The sequence below is a fragment of the Rhea pennata genome, chromosome 9 (assembly GCF_028389875.1).
Source record: "Rhea pennata isolate bPtePen1 chromosome 9, bPtePen1.pri, whole genome shotgun sequence".
In the NCBI taxonomy this organism is placed as follows: Eukaryota; Metazoa; Chordata; class Aves; order Rheiformes; family Rheidae; genus Rhea; species Rhea pennata.
In genome coordinates, this window is record NC_084671.1 from 24833806 (window position 1) to 24844842 (window position 11037).

The 11037-nt window shown below is 43.6% G+C and overlaps 1 long non-coding RNA gene across 1 annotated transcript; it reads right to left on the minus strand.

Moving 5' to 3' along the window:
• Nucleotides 1-6554: 6554 nt before the first annotated feature.
• Nucleotides 6555-9256, minus strand: LOC134144193 (uncharacterized). Its single transcript, XR_009959310.1, has 2 exons — nt 8462-9256; nt 6555-7403 (listed from the first exon to the last, which is right to left on the minus strand). It is a non-coding gene; the product is annotated as an uncharacterized LOC134144193 (long non-coding RNA).
• Nucleotides 9257-11037: the final 1781 nt, after the last annotated feature.

Consider the following 11037-nt stretch of genomic DNA (forward strand, 5'->3'; position numbering starts at 1 on the left):
CAACAGCCACACGGGCGCGCAGAGGCCGGGCGACAGAGGCCACCGGGGTTTACCTGTCTGCATGCTGCTGCGCTGCCGGGACTGCCCCTCCCTCTGCAGAGGCGGCGAGGAGATGCATCAGCGCCCCAGGGCAGACGTCCCCGGGGCCATGTCTGCGCGGAGCCGCGGGTGTGCGTTCATCTCCCTCTTGCCTTTATCGCAATAGGAAGAAGAAGGCACACGCGTTCTTCTCTTAGCAGCCAGCTGCATCCCTCTCCTAAATGTCAGGTATCAATCGCGAGCATAATACGTCTTTACCTTTCCGAGATCCCGCACTACCTTTGAGCTCCTGCCCTTCGGATGCCCTGGCTGTCCCGCGGCCTCTGCACGCCCTCGCGGGGAGGCCCACGTAGCCTTGCGCCCTCTTGGCAGGTACCGAGGTCCTTCCCGAAAACGGCGGGAAGAGCAGCAGGTCTCCAGGACTGATCCTTTCTGGAACAAGCCAGTCCCAGATTTTCATAGGCTGGATGAGTTCCACTTTTGCCCAAGGTTCAGGCAAATTTCAGCTTTGCAAAACAGAGATAGAATTACTAAGTAGAAGGCAATGTTTCTAAACATTGACTGAAAAATGTCAATTTTGGTTGTGCACGTAAATTTTTTTCATTAAGAAAACACTTAAAAAATTAAACAGCTGAAACCTTCAATCTATTTTGTGCTGAGCTAAAACTCAAAACTACTTAACAGATTTAATTGTAAGTGAGACTGTTCTGTCAATGTTTCATTTTCCAGCTGAAAAAGCAAGAAGGACCCAAAACAACAGAAGCAGCCAACAAAAAATCAGCTCCCAGCTTACTTCATAAAGTACAGTTGTATTGCAGTAACTAATTTCATCTGCTGAAGATAAAAATACTAATAACCTGAAGTGTTATTTGTTACAAAAAGATTAGATGTAAAAAGTATATGATCTAAGAAAAATTTTTGGTTAAAATAAATATTTTATCTAATATATTCTCTTGTCTGCCCCAGTCCTTTGATTTTTAACCGCTGGGGTTAATACAGCTCTGTACAGCTCACTTCAGAAACATAAGAGGGAATAAAGGAATGAGCAGTGGGAGGAAAATATCAGAAGAGGGTATCTGTGAATTGGCCTGAAGGAGCTATCTTAAGGTAGTACATTTACTTCATCAAAACAGCACATGGCAGAAATACCTCGTGTGAAGAGGATAAATAGGGCATTTAAAAAGAAAATATTAATTAAAAATACTCATTGAGCAATCAGTTGTTTCATAATATACACATGTAATGTATATATGCAGTCACATCCAGGCAGTTACAGTTCTGAAAGCAAACGTCACTGAGGATGTCTGAAATTAAGAATATTTGGGTTGCTATTATGTTGTATTGTCTTCATTCCTATGCTAGCAGGGGGATTGCTTGTTATTTCACAAACTGTGCTGAGCACTTCTCTCAAAATAAGCAGTTGCATGATTCCTAAGAAGCTAAAACCAATTATTAAAGATTACTCATCTCTATAAAGCTTTGTTAGTATTTTTTAACAATGAAAATTATTCATAAAGCCAATATTTTCTGAAGAGGTCAGTGATTTTGGAGATTCTGAAGGCATCTTCAGCTGGGCATTGGGAAACTTAAATCCTAAAATTAGAGGCCTACTTGACAATTTTTGCAAAAGCTTTGAGTACCAGCAGCATCAGGTACTTTTCAGACGCAGCTCAATAATGCAGCATGCCACCTAAATGGGTCAGTGGGATTTCCTCCAGATAAAGACATAATTATTTTGAGAAGCTGTGTGCCAGTATGGTCCCGAGAACTTTCCTCTGCTGTGGGGAGCTCCTAAACTCTGTATCAGATTCTAGAATTAAGCAAAACCCATTGGTTTTCAAATAGCAATACTCATAGAAAACAAATAAAAAAAAATCAAAGGAAATCCATGGTATCTCTTAATAGTTATGTACTGCTAATGGATACTCATCTTAAACCATCTGATGAAGTGTCTGAGCTAAATGAAGAAACAGATGAAAGAAGGTGAGCTGCAGCAGTCGAGCGACAAGACTACAGAGGGAGGTGAAAGTCGAAGAGCTGAGCCCCTTGCACTGATCACTGATCACACAGAACGGAGGGCAACAGAGATGGCCTGGTAAGTGAACAGCAAAAAGCCTGACTGTAACATGGGGATTGTTATCGCAGCATAAAAGAAGAGTGAGATATACGAGTTGAAGATGCAGGACAAGTGCAGGCTAATAACTGATAATGAATGAGCGATAGAAGGAGCATTTTGAAGAGCTGTACAATAAATGAAAAATATGAAACAAATACTTTTCAGCACAAGAAAATAGATTTTCTCATTGATAGAAGTTTTAGTGGACAGAAAGCTTCAAAAAGAGGTGCTGAGAAGTGACAACATCGATACAGTAGGTATCAATGCAAGTTTGCACAAAATGTCAAGGTAGTGAAATAAGCCATTCAGCAAAGCTACAAACAACAGTTAGTACTGAACAAACGGAAAGAAGACAGTAAAAGCAATTTGTAAGGAACAGGACAAGACTGAGCTCAGTAACTATTGAGGGATTTAAATTTTGAGTGTGCAGCCAAAAGCACTGACTAAGGTGTTTTAAGTGAAAAAGAAGAGGAGTACAGGAACAGCATTAACGGAGGAAGAGGTTAGATTTAGACCAGGATGAAAAGCACAACAAAATTTCTTTGTGTGATAAAAGACCGGAGAACACAACAGAACTTGCTAAAATCCTTTCCTTGACTTTGGACAAAACTTCCAGCATCACCTCGCAGAAGGCCCAGTGGCTGCTGTGGGTGACACTGACTTGCACTCGGCTGCTGTGGATAAACAGTGGCCAGAAGCACCCGGGCTGGAAGGAAGCCTCCCCAGGCTGCTCACTTGCAGCCTCTCCTCCCACCACCTGTTAAAAACGGCAGCTGCGGGGGGAAATGGCAACTGGAGCACAGACTGTTGCCCTGGCACGTGAATAGCTAAGGGCCCCGGCAAGCCCAGGCTCCGTCTCCCCAGACTCCACTTACTCATCTTTTCCATTTTCACTGCCTTCTGGCTGGCTACTCTAGATCCTGCTCTGCTCTGGCACTGCATGTCCTTAGCCTTCACTCCGGCCAGTGGTGCTTCACTGTGTGTAGGTCTGGAGCAGGGAGGCGGCAGGAGGAGGGCAGGCCCTGTCCCGAGGCATGAAATGGGACATCCTCTACAGCCAAATGCTGTGCTCACCCCTGCATGCCTCCAGCTTTACAGCCCAGTGCCAGGGCTGCGTGCCCCATCAGCCTTGGTGCAGCCCCGCAGCTTGCACCTGCCTCTCTGTCCCAGATTTGGGAATCTCAGTCTTACAAAGCTACCAAGGACATCCACACTTGCAGATCCATGCCACAAGCTACTTCTGGCTCTGTACACACCTGTCTGGCAACAAGTCAAGGAATATATCCTAAATTTACAGCCTGGGCAGTGGTTACTTAATAGCAGCTGTGGGGTAGCAAGCTTTCACGTGCGAGAACAGCCACCCCACATGCTTTGTCATCTTACAATTGCAGCTGCCCCTTCACTTTGATCATCAGCAAGGCTTCAGTACATCAAGTTAATTCAGGAAGAATTAATTCACCAAGAGCTCCGCAATTTCTTCCTCCTCTCCTAGTTGCCAGATACGCTCATTAGCATGGCACTGCTTTCTAAAGCACATATAGCTGCTTCCCTCTGTTATCCATCATCGGCACTGTGGTGTGAAGTGGTTTCTCTCCAAGCTGACTAGCAAGCCTTGGAAAATGGTACTGCGGTACTGGCTTTCAAAAAAATAGAGAAATCACAGGATGCCAGAAGGACAACTGACAAATTTGTCCTTAGACCCCAGACCTTCTGCACTAGCAGAGCGGCACAGAAAAAAGCCCTGGAATATACAGAAACCGCCACTGGGACTAACCAGTCTGGCATTCCCAGCCTGAACACACGTGCCTTGTTGGAAAGAGGTGACTACTTTGGGCATGAACCGACAGGGAGGGATGTGGCAACAGCAGCCATGTGGATCCAGCTGTTTTGGAACAGCTCTTCCGTAAGAGCCAGCACACGAAATCCTAGCCCAGAACAACACCCTGATCACCCGCTCCTTGGTAAACAGTGCTGAAGCACTTGCTGCGAGGCCTGAAATGTGACTATCTCCAGATCTGGATTACTCCAAAGGACAAGAGTTGTGTACTTCTATAAGCAAAACTCAGTTCCCTTCAAAATCCTACCCCAGACTAAGGACACTTCAGATCACTCATCCTGGGCCAAGCTCTGTCACATGAAGAAAGGAAACAAATAAGTAGCTAAAGTAATCCCAGAAAAAACACACTTAATGAAAGTCTGCAGACTCCCGTGGAGTAGCTACCTCAACACGTGCTGTTTTGCCATGCATTGCAAAATCTGTGATCCTAGCCCTTCCCTACCCATCTATTCATAAGCAGAATCATGAGACAGAAATGGCTCTAAAAATAAGATTGGGTAGTTGGCGGATTTCTGATAATGAACATGTTGTTTGGGCATGTCACAGCTAACTAGGAGATTTCTAATATAGATCAATATGGAAGTGAACCCCGAGGAAAAAAATGTAAAATGTAAAATTACTACATATGGTATGATACATCATCTTAGCCTTTTTTATTAACATTTTTTATACAAAAGATAATCTTTTGTAGTTTTAAAAGGGGAGGGGAAATGAAATGAGGAACAGGTCATTACTGTAGACAGGAAGCAATAAAAAGCCAAATATCTGTCTATTTTTTTTAGATAATTGTTATATTTTTGTTTTTTTAATGAATTTTTCTAAAGGAATAGTAAAACAAACCTAAGAATAACCATCTTTTTTCTAACACTGAGGCACACTGAGGAGACGTGTGAAATTCTAAAGCTTTTCTATCTCTCACTGGGGACAGGTTATCATGGAAATGGAAATTCTCCTGGAATATGAAAATTCTTCGTTCTCTTTTTAATGGGGAAATGACACCGATATTTTTATTTATTTTAAATCAGTGTAGATTGGCAGAAGAACTAAACTATTATTTCTGAAGTAGGAGCAAAATTGTAAGTGACAAACTTGTAGACAGTCACCTGTTTTCTCAGGTCTCGAATGATTCTGGTCCCCTCGTTCTCAAATACCGTACCCACCAAGCCTCATAGCTCGGCTCTCTCCCGAGGCTCAGCAGCACGAACACAGCCGGGCGCTGCCTCCCGGCCCCGGCGCCAGCCAGCACAAGCATCTGTCGGGCTTTCCAAGTTCGAAGCGTTGCAGCATTTCCGAGCTGCTCCCCGGGCCCCGCGCCGCTGTCCCAGTGCCCTGCATTCCCGACGGCTTCCCCGGCGCTCTGCACGGGCCGCGACGCGCCGGCTGCCGCGGAGGCTCGCGGCTCAGCTCCCGCCTGCCGCGAGGTGCGCGGCAGCGCCTTCGCCCTCCGGGCCCGCAGCCGCCGAGCTTCCCGAGAGCCCCCGCCGCAGGCCCCGGCAGCGCCGCCGGCGCCCGGCCGCTCCGCGCTGCCGGCCGCTGCGTGGTGCGCAGGGCCCGCCGCCTACGCTCTCACTGAGCACGAAACCCCGGCCTGCACCATACGGGGGAAGAAGCGATTGGTCTGTAAAATAGTGATGTTCTTTTCTGTCCAAAGTAGCCAAGAATCTGCTATATCCGCAGAGGGAAAGTTAAGGTTCCGTTCAGCTAAGATTACTCCTGTTACAAAAAACAAACTGGCGACCATCCACGCTCCTAACTGTTTAGCACCTTCCAATACAGTACGCAGGCAGTTAAAGCATTCTCAAGTAATTTCCTTTCCTTATCAACAAATGCTACAGCTTTTTCAGCACTTCACTTTTTATTTTTTAAATTATTACACTTCATGCAATAAAGATATTAACAATTCACCTACACCACTTCTAACTTTAGATCATTCACACTTCAGTTACGTATGATCCAATACTGATTTGTTACTCCTGGCAATAATCAGCAAAAATCTGCATTTCTACAACATATCTTCCGACAAGATTATACTTTTCTACTTGCTTAGCTACTTACCAGCAATCTACCAGCTTAATTCCTCCACTGGCTGTAGGTAGCTGGAAGCTGTGAAGTACAGCACTTTCACACTCCTGAGCTCCGTGGTTCATGCCATACAGAGTTACAGTTACTATTAATGTAGGAATTGTATTGAAAGCTGACTAACACTGCTGTCTAAAAACTAGTTTCATGCAAATTTGGATTTCTTGCAAAAGAGAAAATTAAGACACCCTGCTGAAAAATTACAAAAGCTCAATTTTTTTAATAGTATTTTAAAACTTGCTGAAACTTTGGCTGCTATAGCAATGCCGCAGAATTAGCTGGCAGCATAATCAAATTTTTTAAACTAAAATTAAAGTTCATCAGACATTAAGTTCATCACCATCAAACTGAAAATTTAAACTGTAGCCGTGCACTAAACAAAATACCTCTGGAGGAAAAAAATGTAATGGAAATTAGACAGAATTGTGTACTGGCTTTGTATAGGGGAGCACAAGTGTGTGGGCATATTAAGTCAAACTGCACTTTGACCAAAAGTTCTACATTTATTTATTGAAAATATGTAAATTGCTGTTTCCTCTAGTTTGCTTTTTCTGCCCAAGATAGAGCAAGATCTGAATGTTCAGCAATCAGTCACCAGGAAGCCAACTGATTCTGCCCTTCATTATGTCAGAAAAAGGAAATCCAAGAATGAACTACTCAAGATTCAGTTTGCCAGTGAAAAACACTCATTTCCAAAAGTAATAATATTTAACAATGGTGTTCTTATTTTCCAGATAACAAGACAGAATGGTAAGTGACTCCGTGTCAGCCAGAAGCAGAAGCTACTTTATACCGGTAGTCAAACAGAAATTTCTGAAGACATTACTCTTATTTTGAGAGTTGTTGTGGGCATCATACAAAATGTGTCTCCCCCTTGTGTAAAGACTCCTGCTCCCTTTCCCTGTTAGGATCTGTAGTAAAAAAAAAATCTTGTTTGGTGTGAGCATGTTTAGATTAGGCTTCACTTGAATTATTTCCTTCTGCTTTCGCTCCATGTGGGTTTCAAGCCTGATACACTTAGTCCTGCAGAGAAGGCAACAAAGAAGACTGAGCCTCGTCAGCAAAGCAGTGCGGAGGCCAAGCTGCTCTTTTCTGTGCCTACATAGCACTTAGGCTACTTCATTTTTAGAACATGAGAAGGAAATCTGTGTTACAAACTAGAAAAAAATCCATCTTTATGAACCTAAAGGACTGCACTGACCTTGGGACCAGCATTTGAGTTTCAGGCAGTCCAAAGCCAAAGCAGAGTTCAGCCGCAGCTCTATAGCTTCACTCGGAGTGTGAACTCATCAGTAAGGTATGTGTACTCAGAACTGGCTGAGATCGACAAGCCTCAAGGAAAAATAAAATTTGGATTTGCTTTAGACTTCAATCAAATCTGAAATTACCTTTATTTCCAATGGTTTGGAACTGCACTGTCAGCATTTCATTGGATCGCTTAGCATATTCTATGAATAGACTCAAGACCTGAAGTTTCAGTCCAACCAACGTCCACACTGCTCATTAACATCAAGCACGCTTCTTCATATAATTCACTACAAATGACAGTTTACCGCATTTCCCAGCTCTTGCTGCACAGAATAGCTCTCCTTCATTACAATAGCATCTTTGGTGGTCATGTTTCAATCAGCTGTGAAACAAGTGCCCGAGTTATGGGAGATGTGTTTCTTACCTTGGCACACTGGAGGCTGGAGCGTGGCTGCAGCAGAAGACTGAGGTGCACAAGGAATACAAGATCAAAATATCACCGAGGACAACAAGCCTCTACTTTGTCTAGCGCAGGACCAGTTCCTTGTGTCCACTTAGAGAGATCAAAGCTGTAATCTACTTAGAGGGATAATTATTTGTGTATAAATGGCCATGAACCAATAATGCAGAGAAGATGCTTTTAAATTCAAATGGGTGGCACAGCAGCCAGCACTAGACAGATGACCCAAGCAAATAGTTACTTACATAAACTAAAGCCAGAGGGAGTCTGATGTTGATGAGAAAGCTTTTTTTTTTCTTTTTCTTTTTTTTTTTTTTTTTTTTTGTGCGTGTGTGTGTGTGTATGAGCAACACTGGCAAAATCTTTCAGAAAGTATTCAGGACTAATTTAAAAGAAAATAAGCCTCTTATTTTTAAAAAGAAACTAACTTTAAAGAATGACATTTCTTTCCCTGTTTGCAGGTCTAAGTAGATAAACATAGGAAATGCTGATTTTCAAAGACTAAATATCTTGAGGGGGAAAAGGGGGAACACTTATGTGAAAACCCACAGTAGTGTAAGATGTAGAAGAAAGAACATCCTTCTTCCAGGAAAAAGGGAAAGATTATTCTGCATGAGGAAAGCCGGTTACACTGCTCACCAGCTACCATATACCATGCTACTGAATTTTGTATAAGTCTTACCTTTAGCCCCATTGCTAGCCTTCAATTCTTCCAGCTTTTTTGGGGGGTGCATCTCATCTTGACCAATAAGGACTTAAAATACAGAGTGAAGTCATGTCTCAGCTTGTTCTGCCAGCAGCTTTGGGAGTGACCATACTGCACCTCCAGACTGCAATTCAGCTTCTTCAAATAGAATAAACATTTTATTTAAATAGTAGTCTTTTACCACTGCTTCCTCAAAGGTCTATGAGCAGGGGATCAAAGATTTCTCAAGCTCAGCTGGCCCATCAAGACATCAGGGTTAGGGCTTGCTGACATCTGTAACCAGTGACACACATGGGAGTAATGGGATTAGGGTAACAACCAGCCTTTGGCTTCTTAGCCCAAATGATCTGGCATTCACACAGCTTGGTGAGCTGAGATCTCTCCTGCACATGAGGTGAAAGCACAGTTTGGAGTCACTCATTGGGATACTTAACACTGTGCCTTGACTACTCCAATACTCCTAAGAAAAAAATTGGAGTACATCAATTATTCCAGAAACATTTCAGCCACTTAATTTTGTTTGTTAATACAAACAAAAATGGTCCAAGAGCAAAATTTTGGAAGATAATAAATGCAGCACTCACAGCGTAACAGTGCTCTTGAAATAAGTGGTGCTCTTCAAAAGTAAGCGGATGGGACAGGCTAAGGCTAGTCTCCAGCTAAACAAAATCATGGTTGCTAAATTTGCTAAATTTGAATAACCACAGTTGCCCAGAGGAAGGGATATGAAAAGGCTCATGGAGTAGGTTTTAAAATGGAAGGTGACTTTCGCTCAGAGGAGAGTGTTCAAGTGTGATGAATCAAATATGCCAGCTTGCTGTTTATAGGAAATCAGGTCCACAGATTTTGGATGTATATTCAAAAAAAAAAAAAAAAAAAAAAAAAAATCACATTTGTTTCCCTACAGCTAAAATGAGGACATGCTATTTTAAGTTAGTGAACATTAGCTCAATGTACTGAAAACACAGACCAAGAATCTAGCAACTTTCTGGGGCTGGCAAGATTATCTCAAGTCTCAGTGATCTTTGTGCTGTGCTAGAAAATAGCTCCTGGTATCTGTGTCCAGCTGGAGTCCTGATCTCTGCTTTGACATGTAGGAACAGTCTTTGTGTTAAGCAGTTGGTATTCTGAACAGCTGTGTGTCTCCCATCAGGATCCTCTGCACTGTAAGGTTTTTCCTGCAGTATTTAGTGGGCTGTGCGGTCGAAGTGACTGCATGGTTGGGACTCTGGGTAGAACTCACAAACTTTCCAAGTTCTGCTATCGTATCCTCCTCCTGTCGGGACTAGCCTTCATGCAGACTGCCTCCAAAGAAAGACTGCTCCCTACCACAGCTGTCAGGAAATATGTTGAAATTTGAAGACGTGGCTGTCAATAGGCTGCTGCTTTGCAAGTTATCTGCTTGTTTCTAGGCAGCTCGGGTGGTAATTTTGGCAGCATGAGGGGGAGAGGAAAGTGGAGCAGCCAAAACCAGCCACCTGGCCATAGATCATCCACCCCTGCAGCAACGCCGTTTTAGACTCCTGAAATGTGCATGATTGGGAAGAAGAGGAAAAAGAGTGCAAGGCTGCACTTTGTGAGAGTTGTGAGAGCTCTGCAGTGACAGGACACTCGCAGCAGAGCTCCCTTCCAGCCCAGAAACATGGGGCCATTGCCACCTGCAAGTTCAGCAACCTGATCATTACCTAGAGTAGCAAATTTTCAGATCCCAGTGGGATACCAGGCTGGCTCAGCATGTTCTTTCTCAGTCCAGAAAAACTCCTGTCAGTCCTCGTCTGGCTTCCCTTATTTGAAGCTGTCATGAGCTCTACAGCTGCATCTTCCCATGTTTCTCGCCTGGTCCCTCTCAGACTTGACAGATTCGTAAGAGCTCTGTTAGCTCCAGCACAGGAACTGTGGGAAACAAAAGCCAAAGAGGAAGAATTGTCAGAAATATCTCTGCTGTCGTTGTAAGAGTGCCTCAGCTCCTTGTTCTTGATCTGTTGCTGGTGGGTAACTCCTTCTGGCCCTCCCCTTAATCATAGCTCCATGTACGTCCTTACTGAAATGGCTCTTCCCAGGGGCTCCTTGAATATTTCTCTTCAAGGCAAGGCCTAGGACCTCTGGCCACTCTGGGCAGATACACTCGGCCTGTTATGGCTTTATAGTGCTGAAATGCCACGGTTACAATGTGCTGTTGCAGGAACAAGCAGCCAAAAATGGCTACAGATCAACCTTTAAGCAGGGAGCATGATCAGTGGCAACAGAGGGTTCACAGGTAAGGGCAGGATGCAAAACAACGTCTGATCCCAACTGGCCAAATTGTACAAAAGAGATACATAAATATAAGCAGTAGCTGCTGGCGTTACATTGCTCCACAAACTTACCATGCAAAAGCAAAGTGGTGAATATCAATATCCAGGTAGTAATTTTGACCAGTGGTCTCAAGGCAGTGCAGAACCGACACAGACCATTTCAGTATGCGTAAACTAAAGACAATAGTCAAACACCTCATGAACAGACAAGCCTTCAGCTCTCACCAGATTAATTAGTTCATTTAGCTAGCAGGTAAT